The 19381-nt window shown below is 42.3% G+C and overlaps 1 pseudogene; it reads left to right on the top strand.

Annotated features, from left to right (window-relative positions):
- The first annotated feature begins 252 nt into the window (after nucleotides 1-252).
- On the top strand, nucleotides 253-2843 carry LOC113253566 (ubiquitin-conjugating enzyme E2 C-like; annotated as a pseudogene).
- The last annotated feature ends 16538 nt before the right edge of the window (nucleotides 2844-19381 follow it).

Here is a 19381-nt window from a genome sequence, read left to right as displayed (position 1 = left end):
CGAGCAGGGGACAGGCAGAAAGAGAGGGAAAGAGAGAATCTCAAGCAGACTCCATGCTGAGCACAGAGCGTGATGCAGGCCTCAATCCCACGATCCTGAGATCATGACCTGAGCTGAAACCAAGTCAGATGCTCAACCAACTGAGCCACCCAGGCACCTCCTGAATTACATTTTTAAAGGTATATTCTAGCTGTTGTGTTGAGACCAGGCCATAGGGAGTGGGGCCATGACAGAAGCAGAGAGGTCAGTTAGATGGAAACTGTTGGAATAATCCAGCAAGAGATGGTGGCACTCTGCAACACAGTTGCCAGGGAGGAAATGGTGAAAAATTGTATAGGTTTTGGTAACTGCTATATGATCACAACCGTGGTGCATAAGCCAACAGAAATTTATTCTCTCTCAGCTCTGGAGTCCAGAAGTCCAAAACCAGTATTACTGGACCCAAATCTATGTGTTAGCAAGGCTGTGCATTCTCTAGACTCCACTTCTTGCCTCTGGGAGCTTCTAGCATTCCTTGACTTGTGGCCACATCATTCCAACCTTCAAGGCTAGGATCTCCCAATCTCTCTTTGCCCTATCGTCACAACCCCTCCTCCTCTGGGGGGGGACCCCAAATCTCCTTCTGCCTCCTCCTTAAGGATACATGTGATTGTATTTAGGTCTCACCTGGATAATCCAGATAAGCTCCCCATCTCAAGACCCTTAACCAATACACTCCCCCCCCCCCCCACACCTGCCTCTTTTAAAGCCATTTCAGGTAATATTCGCAGATCCTAGGGATTAGGGTATGAATTTCTTGGGGAGCGGGGGCAATTTTCCAGACCACAATAGAAGTAGTAGGTCATGGATATATTTCTTGAAGGAACAGCCAATGGGATTTTCTGATCAATTACTTGTTGGGTGGGAGAGAAAGGAGTAAAGGCAATTCTGAGATTTTTAGCCAGAACACCTGGACCTCAGAGGAAGATTCTGGAAAGAACAAGCCCAGGGAAGAAGATTAGGAGCTCATTTTTTTAATATGTTAAGTTTGAAAAGTCTACTAAATATCCAGGTGGTGATTTAAGGAGGGAATTAAATATAAATCTGTATTCCAGAGAAGGCCGGACGGGGCTTTTAAATTCGTGAGTCATCAGAGTACGGGTGGGATTAAAGCCACGAGACAAAGTGAGATTACCTAGCATGTGCTTTTGAACCGAGTGCACTTGGCTAAACTGAAGTATATCCCAAAATCTTTTTCTTTGTATGGTTTCAGATCAGCACTGACCAAAAAAGATATGTGCATGAAATTGCAAGGCAGAAGTGAAGCTGCCATCACTGCTCTCTGAAGGGTGTGTGCTTAGATGCTGACAGAGGCACTGCTGAGCTCCCCCTCATGCCCTTCTCTCCCACTCTGCATCTAACTCCTTCCCAACTGTTGGCCCTCTTGGCCAATAGTAGCCCCAAACCCACCACCAGGCTCAGAGGCAAAGCCTTCTATACAGACTTCTCCATCTCTACCGCAGTCCCACAGTAGCCAGTGGATGTGCCTTTAGAAGCCCCAACCCCGTCCCTGACCCCAGTACTTCCTAGTTAGGAACTCTGCTCCCATCTCTTCCTCCCTGCCCCCTTTCAGACCTTCCTCCCCAACTGTATAAGGTCTTATTCCAACAACAAATCCCCATTCCACTGTGGTTGTGCTTCTCTGGTTAAACCCTGACTACCTATATACCTGGGAAATGAATCCAGACAGTCAAGAACTGAGCCCTGGGGCTTTCCAATGTTTAGAAATCAGACAGAAAAGGAGGAATCAGTGAAGAAAACTAAGCAGGGGTGGCCACTGCAGCCCCTGAAGTTTATACAATTGGAGGGGAGGGGTGTCTTAAAGAAAAAGAATATTATAAATTAAAATTAAAATTAAATACAAAAATAAATACACGTTTAGAATGGGAAAAAGAGATCACATCAAATTACAATTTTTAAAACCTGGCAAATATAATAAGTCATAGTTTAAATTATTTCACTGTTGATACATCCCTATAATACTTTTATCCTTACGTTTTTGGCTGCATTCTTTTTGATCAGCTCTTCATATTACAATTATCTTATATAATAATTTTCACAGAGAAAATAGAAAATAGTCATTTTTCCTTCTAGCTTGACTGATCTCCATTTTCAAATGATTTTGAGTTTACATGCATAAAATGCATAAAATTGGTGTATTCACACACAGGCTCCCTTGTTGTTTGCAATCCTGTTAGCAGTCTGAGCTCCACCAACACAGGAATCTTCTAAATTTGGGTTGCAGCTATACTCTCCGAGTTGCTGTCTCCCTGCCCAAGCCTCCCAGGTGGCCTCCCAGAACCATGACCCCGTTGCTGCCAGTGTGACCACCGCCCACAACTGTACAGGAGCCAAGCCCAGCGGGTTGCCCGGGCCTCGTGGGCAAGAGGCTACCGCAGATGCTGACGGCCGTCATGATGTCTGGTGACAAAGGAATTTCTGCCTTCCCTGAATCAGACAACCTTTTCACATAGGTGGGGACGATCCATGGAGCGGCTGGCATACAGCATGAAGACCTGAGCTATACTGGGCTCTCCCTGGAGCTCCCCAGTGGCTACGCTTACAACACGCCCACAGTGTTGTTCCTCACGCCCTGCTACCACCCCAGTGTGGACACCCAGGGTAACATCTGCCTGGACAGCCTGAAGGACCATCCTCCTGTCCATCCAGAGCCAGCTCGGAGAACCCAACACTGATATAGCCCTTTGCACACACATGCCGCAGAGCTCTGGAAAAACCGCACAGCCTTTAAGAAGTATCTGTAAGAAACCTACTCAAAGTAGGTCTCCAGCCGAGAACCCTGACTGTCCAGCCTCTCTGCTTGTGTTGTCTTTTTATTTTCTCCTTAGATGGTCTGTCCTTTCCTTCACTTCTGTCTAGGACTCTGTATCTTAAGCTCTGGTATCCTTTTGTTTTGTTGCTGTTTTTAAATTAAGTCTCTGGTTGAGCCCTTGTGATGAATATATTAAATAAATACATTGGGGTTATTTTTACAAAAAAAAATCTTCTAACTTTGATTTTGAAAAATCCTTATTTTTAAAAGGATTAAAATATGCAGTACATATATAATTGCATTCTCTTGTATTCCTGATTAGGAGAAAACTTCCAATTTTGAGAAGGCACCAAAGAACTGAATTTTACAGGAAGAACGTATTATTTTACACATCTGGTAATAAGAAGGATTTTCCAGACTGCTTTTCAAACCTTCTCTTTTACTCTCACATCCTTCTGCTGCTATGTGCCATGAAATAGATACCTTAATATCATGATTTGATTTCTGAGCAACACTTCTGTGTCTAGATGCCAGTTAAGTCAGCACACTAGGCAGGAGGAGTATTTTTCAAAGCCACTCCTGCTCCAGAGGGATAGAGATAACTCTACTATATACAAAAGAAACCACAAAAGAACACAAATATATCCCACTAAACCCAAACTAAAGGTACCTCCAACTCAACTTCCTCTAAGCCCCATCTCCAAAGGGCTTATAGCCATTCCAACATTCCAATACCACCAGACACAAAGGGAAAAATTGAACTTTCTAACCCGGAAACTTTCAAACATATACACAAGTAGACAGTACAGTGCAGTGAATTCCCTATAGTCTCAGTAGTTGGGCCAAAGCAGACCTTCTAGCATGCCCTGTGAACAAGTTTACTCCATCAGTTTCAACAGCACAACATGACAGGACCCCACGGCCCAGCACCTGTCGATCTTTGTTTGGTACATTTCTAACCCATTTTAGAAATGAGGGTCTGATTCTGAAAGGCCTGATTCCAAATCAAGCCGTATAAACCTTAGTTCTGTCATTTATTTCCTAAAACATTGCCACCTGTAATACTGAGAAATTTCACTGTGTGAACGTGTGTAAGAAATTCATCCATCTGTATGAAAAGTTCTGTAGAGAACTTCTCTCTACTAAAGGCCAAAACCCTTGTCAACCACCAGCATTTGTGCCTGTAGTCCAGCCCCCGCGACTATGGGTGAACCCTGTGTGGGCTCCTGACCAAGTTGAGAACAGAAGGAAGCGAAGCTACCGATGATAATATGGAGCTACCTAAGGTCCCGGCTACTCCTCTGACAGAAAAACCTCCAGGTCATTTTAACTCACAGGTCTCGCCAAGTCCTGGCTTTTGCCAAATTTGGAGAGTTTTTCCTTCATGTTTCTCAATCTGCCCTACGCTTCTCCTGGTCCTTTTTTCAAAGTCAGAGTTGTTCCAAGAAAACACATAATATGGTTAAAACAAATAATCAGACAGACTCAGAGAATAAGCAAAGCCTCAGAACCATCAGAGCCTAGAGAGGGAGGAGGGGGGAAGAAGAGGAAGACAGCGTGAATCTTGCCTTGGATTGTGGTAGCAGCAGGTGCTGAGAATGGGGAGAACTGAGCTGGTGGTTGGATGGACTGACCTCAGTTTGTTGCTTGCACCAGCATCATCTCACTGGCAGCATCACAGTGGCAAGGAAAAGGGAACGTTCAGGGACTCAGGATTCCCTGCTCTGTCCATACGCACAGTTCACATCATGACCCTACTGCAACTGTCTTCATTCTGGTGCGGTCCGTTCCATACTAGTTGCAGCTGAATTTGCTTGAAACGCTGCAGCCAAAACAGTATCCTCACCTTTTCCCTGCAGACTCTGCCTTAGGCCGGGTTTCCTAGAGATAGGACCAGGAGCCTAACAAACACTTCCAGGTCCTTCCAGACAGCACCCTGGATAACCTTGCTATTCTGGAATCTACCCAGACTCCTCCTCTTCCCTCAAAAAACTAGCTCTCCCGCATCACTCTCCCATCTCAGGACATTTCTCCAAAGCTTACCTTCGGGACTAGAACTGGCTGCCCACCCCAACTCCCCACCTGTCTCCTGCCATCAGTCATCAATCTCAAATTCATGCAGGAAGTCTTTTGCCCACAGATTGAACAACGACATTGATTTCCAAGTGCCTGTCTCTCTGACAGTCTCACTTCCTGCCCAAAGAAAGTGCCTTCCCCTAGCCTTGTATGACCCTTCCCACACTGGCATTTTCCATTCTCAAAGGGCAACAAAAAGAAGTGGCTTTGCTAGTTTCACATCCCAGAAGACGGAAGATCAGATCTGTCAAGTCTGTCCCAATATGAGGTTAAATGTGAAAATAACCTTGACATCTGGAAACAGAATTCTCACCCCAAAATTTGGCTTTGAAAGACAACTGAGCCACTGAGTGTGTCACAAAGACTCAGCAGGACTGAAGACAGCCTGCGGTTTTTAGTTTTCAATCAGCATTTGGAAATTGTGGCAATATACAATTTTCTCTAATGTTTTTTCTTAGTAATATGGAAGTAAAATTGTAGAAAAATTGAAAAATACAAAATAGTTTACAAAAGAAAATAAAACCAACTCTAATCCCACTAAATGGAAATAACTGCTATTATTGTTTTAGTGTATTGCTTGCTTGTATTTTTCTACTCATATGTAATGCACCATTGTAGTTTTATATACATATAATTATATGCATATAATATGCATTGCTTATTAACATCAATAGTTTCAATTACATTTTTGAGTATCCTCCGCATCCCTGAGAATCCTAAAGAACAGTTTTATGCTTCATTATGTAAATACTTAATTTTTTAAAAATGAGTTAAGTACTATCTGACTACTCTTGTGGAAAGGTTCTGAGATCAACAGAGTAAAGTACTGATCTACTTGGTACTGCTAAGCAGCTTTACAGCCTTGGGCAAGTTTCTTAAACCTTGTGTGCCTCAGTTTCCTTTCATTTAAAATGAGGATAATTGTAGTATCTACGTTGGGGGTGACTGACTGGCTTGGTCAGTAGAGCATGTGACTCTTGATCTCAGGGTTGTGAGTTTGAGCCCATTGGGTGTAGAGATTACTTTTAAAAAATGTTAAAAAAAATAATAGTATCTACTTTGAAGTCCTCATGTGGGGAGTTAAGGGGAAATAGCGTGTTAAGTGCTTAGATTAGTGTCCGGCATGCAGTAAGGATTAAATAAAAGTTATTCTTATCCTCACCATCTTTGTATTACTCCAATACTTTCTAAGGAGTGAGTAGCTTTACAATAAAATGCTGATCCAATAACATAACTATTGAAAGGCTGATGAGAGGTCTGGCTGAACAGAGTATTATTCAAAGTTTTAGTGAATTGGAAGTTGAACAGCAAACATTTCCTGAAGGTCATACAGTGTAATAGGCAGGAGATGAGTTTTGGATGAAGGCAAAGGTTTAATCCTTGATAATTGTGATAAGCATAGCTGTAGTTAACAAAAAAGGGCCAGTAACTGTTCTCAGAGCTTTGCTTCTCTATTAGCTCTTAAGCCTCACAACAACCTGAAGAGAGAGGTACTCTTATTAGCAGGACACTGAGGCACACGAAGTTATGAAACTTAGAGCAAGGCAACAGGCTAGTAAAAGGCAAAGCGAGGATTTGAACTCAGATGACCTTAGTCGAGAGCCTCTGCTGTTAAACACTGCTCCCTAGTTCCCCTTATCCATAAGGAATAGTTCCCAAAACCCCCACAATACCTAAAACCACAGATAGTACTGAACCCTATATCTACCACATTCTTTCCTATACATACATAACTAGGATAAAGTCTAATTTATAAATTAGGCACAGTAAGGGATTAACAACAATAACTAATCATAAAATAAAACAATTGTTAACAATACAGTCATCACAGTTGTGTGAATGCGATCCGTCTCTCAAAATATCTTTTTGTACAGTTGACCCTTGAAAAACACAGGTTTGAACGTATGCGGTCAAACTTATACCTGGGCTTTATTTTTTATAAATATAGTACAGTACTGTACATGTATTTTCTCTTATTACTTCTGAACGTTTTCTTTTCTCTAGCTTACTTTATTATACGAGTACAGTATATAATACATATAACATACAAAATATGTGTTCATCGACTATTTGTGTTCTCGGTCAGGCTTCCCGTCAACAGCAGGCTATCGTAGTTACACTCTGGGAGGTCAAAGTTACACAGGGATTTTTACTGGGCGGGTATGGTGCCTCTGCCCCGGTTGTTCGGGGGTCAGCCGTGCTGTACTCACCTTTCTTCTTCTTGTGATGATGTGAAATGATAAAATGGAGGGGCGCCTGGGTGGCTCAGTCAGTTAAGCGCCCGACTCCTGACTCCGGCTCAGGTCACAGTCTCAGGGTTGTGGGATCCAGCCCTGCTTCCGGCTCCGGGCTGGAATGGGCGTGGAACCTGCTTAGGATTCTCTCTCCCATTCCCTCTGCCCCTCCAACCCCACCCCTCCCTCTCTCTTGAAAATAAAAAGAAAGATGACACGGAGACCAGAGGAGAAGAAGTGACGAAGATGATGTAGCGTGTGACGTATGACGTAGCGTCAAACTACCATCCACGTTCTGACGCTGCGCCCGGGGAGGGTCCTCTTCTTCCGGCTGCGGTTGTCCTGGTAACTGAGACCGCAGAAAACGAGACTGCAGATGAAAGGGGACTACTGTATGTTGTTACCTGTTTGGAAAAGCTATTTAATATCAGTGAGTCTCTTCTTAACTACCTTGTGCCCTTTTCCTTGTGGATTTGAAGAAACTCTGTGTTCTTGGTATAAGCCCTTTGCCAATCACGTGTTACAGGGATCTTTTCTGACACTTTAGTTCCCCTTTTGACTAACATAATGGAGTCTTTTTATGAATAGCTCTTAATTTTAATGTAAATCTAAAACATCAACATTTCCCCATATAATTGGTGAATTTTGTGCCTATATTATCTTCTGGAAGCATTGTGGTTTTCCTTTCTCCATAATTTACTTGAACTGACTTTTTAAATATGGTGTGAGGTAGAAGTCAGGAGACATTTTATTTCCATATGGAAATCCAATTGACACGACACCATTTTTATTGAAAAACGGCCTTTCTCTCACTGTCCTTGTAGCATCACTCTTTCTCATAAAAGGTCTTTATTTATGTGAGTTTATTCCTGAATATTCTATTCTATTGCTCTATTGGTTCATCTTGTACCAACATCATACTCATTGTGGCTTTAGAATATAAATTTGCCAATTTCTTCACTATTGTTGACCCTTTGCATTTCCATGTAAAGTTTAGAATCAACTTGCCAATTTCCCCAAAATGACCTGCTGGGATTTTGATTGGAATTGCACTGAACTTATAAATTAATTTGGGAAGAATTACAATTTTACTACATTGTCACTTTATTCTCTCTTCCAATCCACAAACATGGTAAATCCTTCCACTTATTTCAATTTTCTTAGTTTCTTCTAATGATATTATATAGCTTTTATAAAACAATAAAAAATACTTTTAACAGGTTTGTTCCTAGGCATCTGATATTTTGAGTTATTACTGTAAATGGTATTACTTAAGTTTCGTTGCTCCTCCAGTACAATGTTGAATAGAAGTAGAGAAGTCAGTATCAGGCATGCTTGTCTTCATCCCCATCACATGTAGGAAACCTATAATATTTCACTAATAAATGTGTTAGCTGTAGGCTGCAGGCACAAATTTTTATGGGTTTCTCCTCTGCTAATTTCCCTTCTCCATCCATTCTCCATCTTCTGTAAAATTTTCTCAACTTCTCTTGCCTGCTTTTCTTACCTCTTTTTAAAAAGTATTTTATTTTATTTATTTGAGAGAACGAGTGTGTGTGTGAGAGAGAGAGCACAAGCAGAGGGAGCTGCAGAGAGGGAGGGAGAAGCAGGCTCCCCGCTGAGCAGGGAGCCCAGTTCTGGGCTGGATGCAGGGCTTGATGCAGGGCTTGATCCCAAGACCCTGAGATCATGACCTGAGCCGAAGGCAGATGCTTAACCGACTGAGCCACCCAGGTGCCCCTCTCACCTCTTATCCTCTCTTTGTCTTTGTGGGGTTTATACATTTTTTATTTCTTTAATTTTAGTGAGGTTCAAGAAGGAATCAAGATAAACATGTGTTGAACCTATCATGCCTAATTAGAAGTCCCACAAGAGTAGACATGAAAAAATCCATTTTTTAATTAAAAGTGTACTTAATACACTGTATGAAAATTCTGTGTTTCCTAAATTGGCAGATTTTTTTATATGTTTCTTATAATATGTCATACACATCGATTGTAGCTTCCTTAAGTGCTAAAATACTAATGAAATTTTATTTCTCAGTAATTAGAATCTCACTTTGAGGTGCCAGAAGCCACCTTTACCTCAAATGATTTTCTTCCTTTAGGCTGGTGATGGGTAGTAAGGAGGGCACGTATTGCATGGTGCACTGGGTGTTATACGCAACTAATGAATCATCGAACTTTACATCAGAAACCAGGGATGTACTGTATGGTGACTAACATAATAAAATAAAAAAAAAATTAAAAAAAAAAAAAAGAAATATAGACAGAGTATTCCTGGCTCAAACTCAGCATTTCATTGCAGAGGAAAAATATTGTTCTCCAATCACCTGATATATGTAGTTTTTGAAGGTATATTTGATTAAATATTTTTAAATATTAAAAAAAAGTTTTTATTTATTTTTAAAGTAATCTCTACACCCTGTATGGGGCTTGAACTCAATCCCAAGATCAAGAGTTGCATGCTCTATTGACTGAGCCAGCCAGGCGCCCCTCAAATGATTTTCTTTATAATTTAACATTCTGCTTTTCTGCCAAATTCAAGTCCCCACTTCCTGGAGGACCCCCTTAGGCATCCCTGAGTAATGACCAACAAGCCTTTGCTTACATACCTCCTATGCCAAAGAGTCGATCACTTCTCCCATGTATAGAACCAAATATTTCTCTCAACTTAAAAGAGAATCACTTAGGCTTGCATGCTGAAAATAATGGAAAACCCAGCTAAACAGTGGCTTAAATAAACCAGGGGTCATTGTGTTCATATAAGAAGGAGTCCAGGGGTGGGTCATCCGGGGCTGGTCTGGAGTCTCCACCGTGCTACCAGTAACTGCCCCATTTCTAGCTGTCTGCTCCTTCACTTGCAGACTGAGCAGGGCCTTCAGCACCACGTTTGTAAGAAGTGTCCTCCACCTCCAGGCAGTGCTTCTCTATTCCAGGAAAGGTGAAAGGAAAATGCAAAAGGCATGGCCTATTGTGTCTGCCCCTTTATAAAGAGCATATTCCCAAAAGCCTCACCAGGGAACTTGCTCTTACATCCCATTGGCCAGACTATTTCACCTAACCACAAAGACTGAAGTCAATATTTTATTGGTCCACCTGAACAAAACTGAGTTTCAGTTAATAAAAAAGGGAAAGATAATTGATACTGGGTCAGCAAACAACAGAGTCCATTACAATAGTTTACCTATTTTCCCTTATTGATTCCTTTCCCCCACGAGAGAAGAACAGTCAGAACCTTCGACAATAGCTAAAAGCTCAAGGGACCGCCTGGGAAGGAATGGGCATTAGGACATGAAGTCAAGAGCAGAGGAATCTCTGAGAACAAACAGAAAAAGCAGAGTGGACTCCTGCTTCCCCTGGAACAGGAAGCTTAGCAAGGGCTCCCAGAAGGACCTCCAGCTTCTGGTGGAGCTAGGAGGCTGGCAGAGGGACAGAGCAAGTTGAAGAGCAGAATAGAAACAGCTGTTGGCTGTGCTTGCCAGCCCTCAGGGAATCGCTTGTGCACCCGTTCTGTGGAACAACTCCATTTGATCCATACACATGTACAAATCATTGCCTCCTTCACTTTCTAAGTGCTAGGAATTAGTCCTTTCTTCTTTAAGCCTTACATTCACTCGGGCTACACATGCCTATGAGCCTGAACTTGCAAAACTACCAACTCGGTACACACAAGCCATGTACTGCTTACTCATTACTCTAGAACTCTCATTTTTTGGTGGCCTACCACAGACTTCTACCTTGCGCCAGGCCCCAGGGTAAGCACATTGCTTTTTATCATTTGTCCTCATAATAACCTTAATAGTATTGCAGTTTTTCAGATGAGAAACTTGGGGCTCCACAGGGAGCAGTAGCAAGGTTCAAATCCACATCTGCTGGACTGATTCTGAAAGCAGGTACATAGAACAAAAGCCTTGTCCTCATTGCCTTGAAGCCAGAAAAAAGCTAGTCTAACTCGCTGGATTACAGAAGAACACACACACACACACACACACACACACACACACAGCTGGCGCAGAGTAGCAGTTGTAGAAGGCATAGTGAATATCTGAACCCAGTCAACTCATTGCTTTTTTCTTTTTAATATATATTTTTTAAAGATTTATTTATTTATTTTGAGAGAGAGAGAGAGTGAGTGCACAGCGGGAGGGGAAGAGGGAGAAGGAGAATCTCGAACAGACTCCCCGCTTGAGTGCAGAGCCTGATGCAGTCTTGAAGCCATGACCCTGAGATCATGACCTGAGCTGAAACCAAGAGCTGGACGCTCAACCAACTGTGCCACCCAGACACCCCCCGCCCCGCCCCGAGTCAACTCACTTCTTGACACAAAGTGAGAGTCTACATAACTGATGCCTTTAGTGTTTGGAGGGTTAGTTCCACTTTTGCCAGAGATGGAGATCATTTTAAAACTTGAATGTTCCTTCAAGACATGTCATTCACCACATTAAGGTTTTTACTTTCTAGACTAACAAAACACATAGCTTAAAAATAAATAAATAAATCATGTCCTGAATGTAAAGAGCTAGGGGAACTTGCCAGGAACTAACTCCAGACACATTTTAGCTTGATGATTTTGCTGAAAACCAAGGACAAGGCAAAATGTCTTTCAATTCATCCAAATAACCTTTTCCTACTTCATCTCGGAGGAACCAGTTAGGAGGCAAAGGAGGGCCCCTTCAGGAGGCCAGGTGACCCACTGCTCCACTGCCTGACACCCCAGTCATCATCTGTTCCTTAGGGGAGCCTTCCCTGACCTGCCTTTCTAAATGAAATTCCTCATTACAGCACATTTGGGATTCTGCTTCCGGCCACGGCAGATTAACTGGTACTGGACTAGCCCTCCTACAGCAAACAACTGTTAACAGTGAACAAAACATATAGAGTTATAGTTTTTGGAAGTCAGGCAAAAGGCAGCACAAGACCGTGATCCCTAAGAGATGAGTCCCATGATACCCTTTCTGCAGGCACTTTCTAGACTGTGGCATGAAGAGGAAGCCAAACAGAGCACAGGGGTCTTGCAGAGCTGAGGAGACAGAAATTGGAAGTTTGGACTAGTAAGATAGTTGGAAAGTGCAGGGCAAGGAAGATAGAGAAGCAAGCTGTGCAGGGGCAGTTCCAGATGTCTGTGGGGTGGGGGTGAGGGGTCCCCTTGAGGCTTCAGCTAAATACCAGGCTACTCATCTTAGAACAAGATTCCATGAGGCTGATCAAAGATGCTGCAGAACTGGGGGTTGAACAAATACTGGAGACTGCATAGGTCTGGGAAATGTTCAAGGACTGACCAGTCAGACTGGAGAAATGTCACTGGCCCCAGGCACTCAATAGAGACCTCAGAAAGGCTATTCTAGACCTACACTAACAGGGCTCTAAACCAGCCCTTAAACATAGTAAGATGATGTGCAAATTCACTACCAGCCAGGACAAAATTCAACACTGTATTAAAGAGGCAACAGAACCTAAACACTTAACTATGTAGCATCCATGATTTGTAGCATACAGTAATTTCCAGACATGTGAAGAAGCAGCAAGATATGATCCATAACCAGGAGAAAAACAGCTAATTGAAAGACCTAGAAATGACAGAGATGATAGAATTAGCAGATAAAGACTTTCAAACCGTTATATATATTTTTAAACAGCTGTATTTTTTAATGGGCAAAATATTTGTATAGGCACTTCACTGAAGAAAATATATGGACATTAGCATATTGACACATTAGTCATTAGAGAAATACAAATTAAAACCACAATGAGCTATCACTACATGCCTATTAGAATGGTTAAAATTTATTTTTTTAAAAGATGCATTTATTGGAGAGAGAGAGAGTGGGGGGTGAGGCAGAGGTACAGAATTTTCAAGCAGACGTCTTGCTGAGCGTGGAGTCTGACGTGAGACTTGATCTCATGATTCATGAGATGATAACCTGAGCCAAAACCAGGAGTGGGATGCTTAACTGACTGAGCCACCCACGGACCGCTAGAATGGTTAAAATGTAAAAAGACTGATCATGTCAAGTGTTGGCAAAGATATGGAAGAACTGGGACTCTCATACTGGTAGGAATAAAAATGTTACACTTTGGAATACAGTTTGAAAATATATTAAAAAAATAAACATACACCTACTGAATGATCCAGCCATTCCACTCCTAGGTATACATCCAAGAGAAGAGTAAGTATACGTTCACGTGTTCAAAGACTTACATGTCTATGGCAGCTTTATTTATAGTAACTCCAAACTGGAAAGAACCCAAATGTCCATTAAAAGATGAGTAAATAAATTGTGGCATATGTTATGTCAGGAACCATGAAAGGGTTTGAGATCTCATGCCAATTGCAAGCTAACAAGGTATCTTGTCACCGCTTCATAGACACAGAGAGATGTAGGACTTCTGAGGCACAGACAAAAGACAGCTTATTACCATGGCAATAATGTAGCCAGAGTAACATAACTGTGTCCTGTCTCTGAGCTGCAGTCCCACTGGGTGACATGAAGACAGCCAAGGGTTGCCTGCACACTCAGTGGTGTACATTGTAGCAGAGGAAACATTGAGATTCGGAAGCTCTGACTTTATGTAGGAGCTACTGGCAAACCATTCTCTCCTCTGGAAAGAGGTCCTCCCCCAGGATTGATCAGTGACAGACTTTGAAAGAGGTAACATGACTGATCACTGATCATGATGTGTATCTGCTATTTACTAGTGACCTGGGGACTGAGGAGCTCTACCTCTGAAGTTCACACTTTGTGCAATTACTGTCCATTCAACAAGGCTGGCAAAGATTTCAAATACACTTCCCGCCACTGCCCCTATCTAAATTCAGGCTCAGTTAGTCTTTGACCTAAGACCACTGCAATCCATGCATCTTAAACCCCTCCAAGTTAATGATAACGGCCCCAACAAGGCCTACTTCAAATACTACATCTGTGAAATCTCCCCCAATCTTTCCACCTTGTCAGAAGTTATCAGTTTCCGGGGCGCCTGGGTGGCACAGCGGTTAGGCGTCTGCCTTGGGCTCAGGGCGTGATCCCGGCGTTATGGGATCGAGCCCCACATCAGGCTCCTCCACTATGAGCCTGCTTCTTCCTCTCCCACTCCCCCTGCTTGTGTTCCCTCTCTCGCTGGCTGTCTCTTTCCTGTCGAATAAATAAATAAAATCTTTAAAAAAAAAAGTTATCAGTTTCCCTCTGGGCTCATGCAGAGCTTGGGACATATATTAGTTATATCACACCAATCACGAGAGCCCAATGATCGGTTTATATGTCTCTGTCATTCACTGCAATGTGAGTGGCACGCAGTAAGAATCCAGTAAATCTTTGTGAAAGAAATAAACAAAGGAATTACACAGAATACTTAGATGATAAGAAATAGTATTCTAGGTTCCAGAAAGGTGACTATTGAGATATAAAGGACAGAATATGGTTAATGCTATTTTATCCCTTTTCAATAGATCATTTAAAAGTAGGCAGAAAATCAAAACAAAAGGTCTGAGCAGCTAATCTGAACAAGACCCAGGATCATAAACTCTAAAGAACAGTACACACCTGAGCATACTTAGCTCCCCCTGAATTTCAAAAGCAAGTGAAAAGTTGCCTTACGTGTCTGATTATTACAGACTCTACTGCCCCAAGAACTAACCAATGACAGATTATACCGATCCTGGCACGAGAGCCAAGATAAAGAGCAGCGTACAGGTCCCTCTCACAAAGCCAAACCTTTCAAATTGGAGAGTAACCAAAACATAAAGTTTGATGTCTTAACTACTTCCCAATGTACGCAGTATGCTCTCCTCACACGGAGAATCCCCGCAGCCCTCCTAGCTCTGGGCCCATCACTGCCACTCCTGTCAAAAGACATTCCAGAATGAATCGGCTTTGGGGCCTTGACAGACACATCAGAAGTTGCCAAAGAAGTAAGGAGGTGACACTTTTGTCATCACAGACCAAATGGGAAACCAGAATGACGGCAAATGTGCAAATCGGAGTGGTTTGAGAAGGATTTTCCCCCTGAGGCACAAGCTTTTAAAAAGACACTAAGATGATAAATACTTACTTTTATTTAAAATACCCTTATTATTATTTTTTCCAACAGCACGTATTAAATTTCAATATCCTCATTTACACTGTGCTCTCCTGCCACCAGGCTGTTGCTAGCACTGGATTCTCTGATCCACAGAGAGATCCTGGCAAATTCACTTCCAACTCTTTCCTCTTGCCCCTAATAACAGTGATGATGAGGATAAGAACGCCTGACAGTTGTAAGGAGTTTTTGGCCTTTACATACGTGGCCCCTGTGGGTGAGTCTCTCTTTGCCAATTGTTATAGCAGAAACCTGCAAGAGCCGCAACATAGCAGAGGGATTCATTCACTGACTTCATTCTCCTGAGCCCTTTAACCTTCCAAGGTGTCAGCAATTCTGAAACAATGAATCAAACCATCTTGACAGGCTTAGGGCTTTTAGACCACCCACTCTAAAAAGAAACAGAAGAAATTAAAAGGCTTTAAAAATACTGTAGTTGAAGGAAATCCATTATGTGGGTGGCAATAGCAGGCAAAAATAGTCTTCTTGACAAACTTTCAGGAATTTCCCGCTTAAATTTTTAGAAGCAAGTTTCTACTCCTCGTCCATACTGTGATTTTAATTATTCAAACCGAAAAGCATTGTCCAATAAAGGATAACAATTCTGAACCAAGTGCCATTTTGGAAATGATTCACCTTTTCATGTAGATCAAAACCTTTGGAGTTCGCCAGGTAAGACATGGTACTGTTTCTTGTGTAGCAACTGCCCAATTCTGTTTTCTTAGCTCCTTAGAATATGGATCTAACGAAGCCAAGGGTTTGGGTGTGCCTCCCAAGTAAGGAAGTTGCCATCAGAGGGAAAAAGGAAAAAAAAGTCTTCATAGATAGCAACATCTCCCTGATTCCCCAGAAGCTATTCCACGTGCTTGTCCTTTGCATCAGTGATGAGCACCATCAGCTCTCCATGTGAAACGCAGCACAGACACTGCGAGGCTCTAACATTGTGGCCACAAGCAAAGACCAGGGGAAACTCAAGCACAGCACAGACTCAGGCAGACCAGCAATGGCGCGATATGGAGGCTGTTGGTCACTCTGGTGAGAGTCACTACCATGAGCCTCCTGCGTCTTGTCTTCCTCCCAGGGTTCTCCCAAGAGGTAACACAATTTTGATTGGGACGCAAGGGAGCAGTAAGAAGGTTGGAGCAAAGAGACCTGTTCCGTTTCTGATGGCTTTACATCATTTTTCATTTTTTCTGCCCTCTTGGGTAAACTGATCCAGAGAACGCCTTTGATCTTTCCCTCTTTTTTTTTATCTTACTCCTGCTAGCTTTTCTGCCCACCTGTAAAGCCCAAGGAGAACGGGACTGTAAAGTCGGTGTTGGGTTTTCACGGCTTCAGCGTCCTTCATCCAACCTCGGAGCTGACGTACAGGAGCTCAAAGGAAAGCTTTTTGTTGGGAGATGCAGGGGTGGTGCTGGGGTGAATGAAGAATGGTTGGGTAGATGGATGCATGAAAGGAAGAAAACTTCACTTTTTTGAAGGAGAACACTTTTATTCTGTTGACAGCCAGTTGAACTGGCTCAATCTCAAAAAGCTGAATTTGATGAACAGGGAACAGGTTAGTATTGGTGACTGTTTCACCCCAGTATATATTCAGGAGCAAGGCCAAAACCTCAAGTTGCCACGCAGAAGAGCAACAGTAAGAGCTGGAAGGTGGGTCAGCAGGAACAAGGAGAGAGAGCAAATGGTCCTCTGCGGGAGTTATCACATCTCCGGGATCCCATGCATGTTTAGTTCACATCAAAGCTTCACTGCCTTAGGCCAAACTCCAGGCCTCACCAGCTCTGCCCCTGGGCAGGTCTACCACATAAAGTAAGGAAATCAGTAAGGCTCCACCCACACAAGCTCTCAAATGCAGAGACGCCGGGGATAGCAAACAGGCCCTCACCTCATTATTCTCCCATCTTAGACCCCAGTGAGTTTGGTCAGGCTCTGAGGCTCTGGAAGCATTAAGAACAGCAGCTCCAACCGTCAGACTGACATGAGATAAGATCTTATAAACCAGAATGTCAGTTAACATTACACAAAACTCGTGGCTTAACAAAGGAAACATCTCTTGAAGGCTTCACTTGAAGGTTTGGGGAATGTTCTTGTGATGGTGCCAGGCCCTGTCACGGGGCCTGTGGTGGCATGTCTAATTTACGCCAAATCTGGATCAAGACTGAGAGGATTTGTGTGCAGGGCTCCTGTGGGAAAATTCCCTCCCACATTCTGGATTAGGTCATGGATGCCACAATGTAAGGAGGGTAATGGTCTTCTCAAGTAAGCCCAAAGGCAACAGTTTAAAAGACGACCAGATTTATGACAAGCTTTCAACTTTCTGGTTTCAACTGAATCCAGATGCATAAATACCAAAAATACTGAAGGGAAAAGGAAAGTCTAAGGATCTCTTTACTACTTCCAGAAAAACATGGCTGAAATGTTCCAGAAAAAATCATCAGCATTCTTGACATTAAAGAGTAATTAATTCCACCTCTACGTTTATGTGCTGATATCTTTATATTCACATTTTAGGGTGAACTATGGTACTCAAACTTGTGATCCAGTAAATTTTATGAGTTAGCCATGCAAGCGCTGTGATTCAGTCTGATTCTATAAAGCTAACCTCCCCAAATGTATTAGTTTCCTAGGGCTGCCATAACGAATTATCACCAACTGGGTGGCTTAAGACAATGAAAATTTATTCTCTCACAGTTCTGGAGGCCAAGAGTTATAAATCAAGGTGCTGGCAGGGCCACCCTCCCCCTGAAGGCCTGGAGCAAAGATCCTTCCTCGCCTCTCCCAGCTTCTGGTAGCTTTCCTGGCTTGTGGCCACATCACTATCTTCATGTGGCCTTTTCCTCTTGTCATCTCTTCTCTCACAAGGACACTTTGCTTTTGGATTTATGGCCCCCCTGGATAACCCAGGATGATTTCATCTCAGAATCCTTAATTATATCTGCAATGACCCTTCTTCTAAATGAGATCACATTCACAGGTCCCAGGGACTCTGGGCTTCCAGGTCTTTACAAAACTTTAAGTACTTGAAAATAGACAGCAAATAATTTCCTTCCTTCTTTTAATGCTAATTTTAAAAAAAAGTGAGGAGGGGCGCCTGAGTGGCTCAGTCGTTGAGCGTCTGCCTTCAGCTCAGGGCGTGATCCTGGCATTATGGGATCGAGCCCCACATCAGGCTCCTCCACTGGGAGTCTGCTTCTTCCTGTCCCACTCCCCCTGCTTGTGTTCCCTCTCTCTCTGGCTGTCTCTCTCTGTCAAATAAATAAATACATAAATCTTTAAAATAAATAAATAAATAAATAAATAAATAAATAAATAAATAAATGTGAGGAAACTTGCTCCTTTTGCTTTATATACCATTTGGAAGACAGCTGGCATATGCCTCAAATGTTAAGCATCTTGTGCAAGCATGCCCCATGCCAATTGCACACGTGTAGGCAACTTCAAAAGTATGTTTTCCTAATTATTCTGTTTACACTTGATTGTACACATACAACTGAAGAGCCTAGTTTTCATATCACCTGCTTAGATACAGTGAGCTTTCAGAAGCAAAAATACACCAATACTTTTATGCAGATTCCAGGATACAATGTCTTGGCAGAAACCATCTGTTTAAAATGTAAAAGGAAAGCCAAGCCAGCCAGTCTCACACTAGTTGTGGGATCTTGGGCAAATTATTTATAAATCACCCCGTGTTTCAGTTTTCCCATCTGTAAAATAGTATAATAATATCTACTTCGTAAGGTTGTTAAGAGGACTACATATTTTAGTATTTGTAAAGCATTGAAATAGTGCCTGGCACATTGTAAGGGCTTTGTAAGTTTTATCCCTATATTTTTAAAAGTCATAATTAGAAATTGTACTAAACATTGAAGAGATCATTTACAAACACATTCAAAGCATGCACATCAATTAAAGTTCTTGGTTGCAAGTAACAGAGATGCAGACAAAATTTCTTTAGAAATAAATGGGAAGGGCTATTAGACGGTTGGAACCAAGAGAGGCTGGGCAGCAGAGGACAGAGCTAAAGAGACCTGCAAAGAACATCACCGAACCATTCTGTCCCATTGACTTCCAATTTAGAAAACAGAAGGTAAAAGAATATACAAAAATAAATATTTTAAGTGAAGCTTTGGACTTATCATTATCCACAGTGTCCTTAGAAATAATAATAAAAATAACCCCTC

The sequence above is a fragment of the Ursus arctos genome, unplaced genomic scaffold, assembly GCF_023065955.2.
Source record: "Ursus arctos isolate Adak ecotype North America unplaced genomic scaffold, UrsArc2.0 scaffold_17, whole genome shotgun sequence".
NCBI lineage: Eukaryota > Metazoa > Chordata > Mammalia > Carnivora > Ursidae > Ursus > Ursus arctos.
The sequence above is the reverse complement of the archived record's forward strand: the minus strand, read 5'-3'. Positions and strand labels throughout refer to the sequence as shown.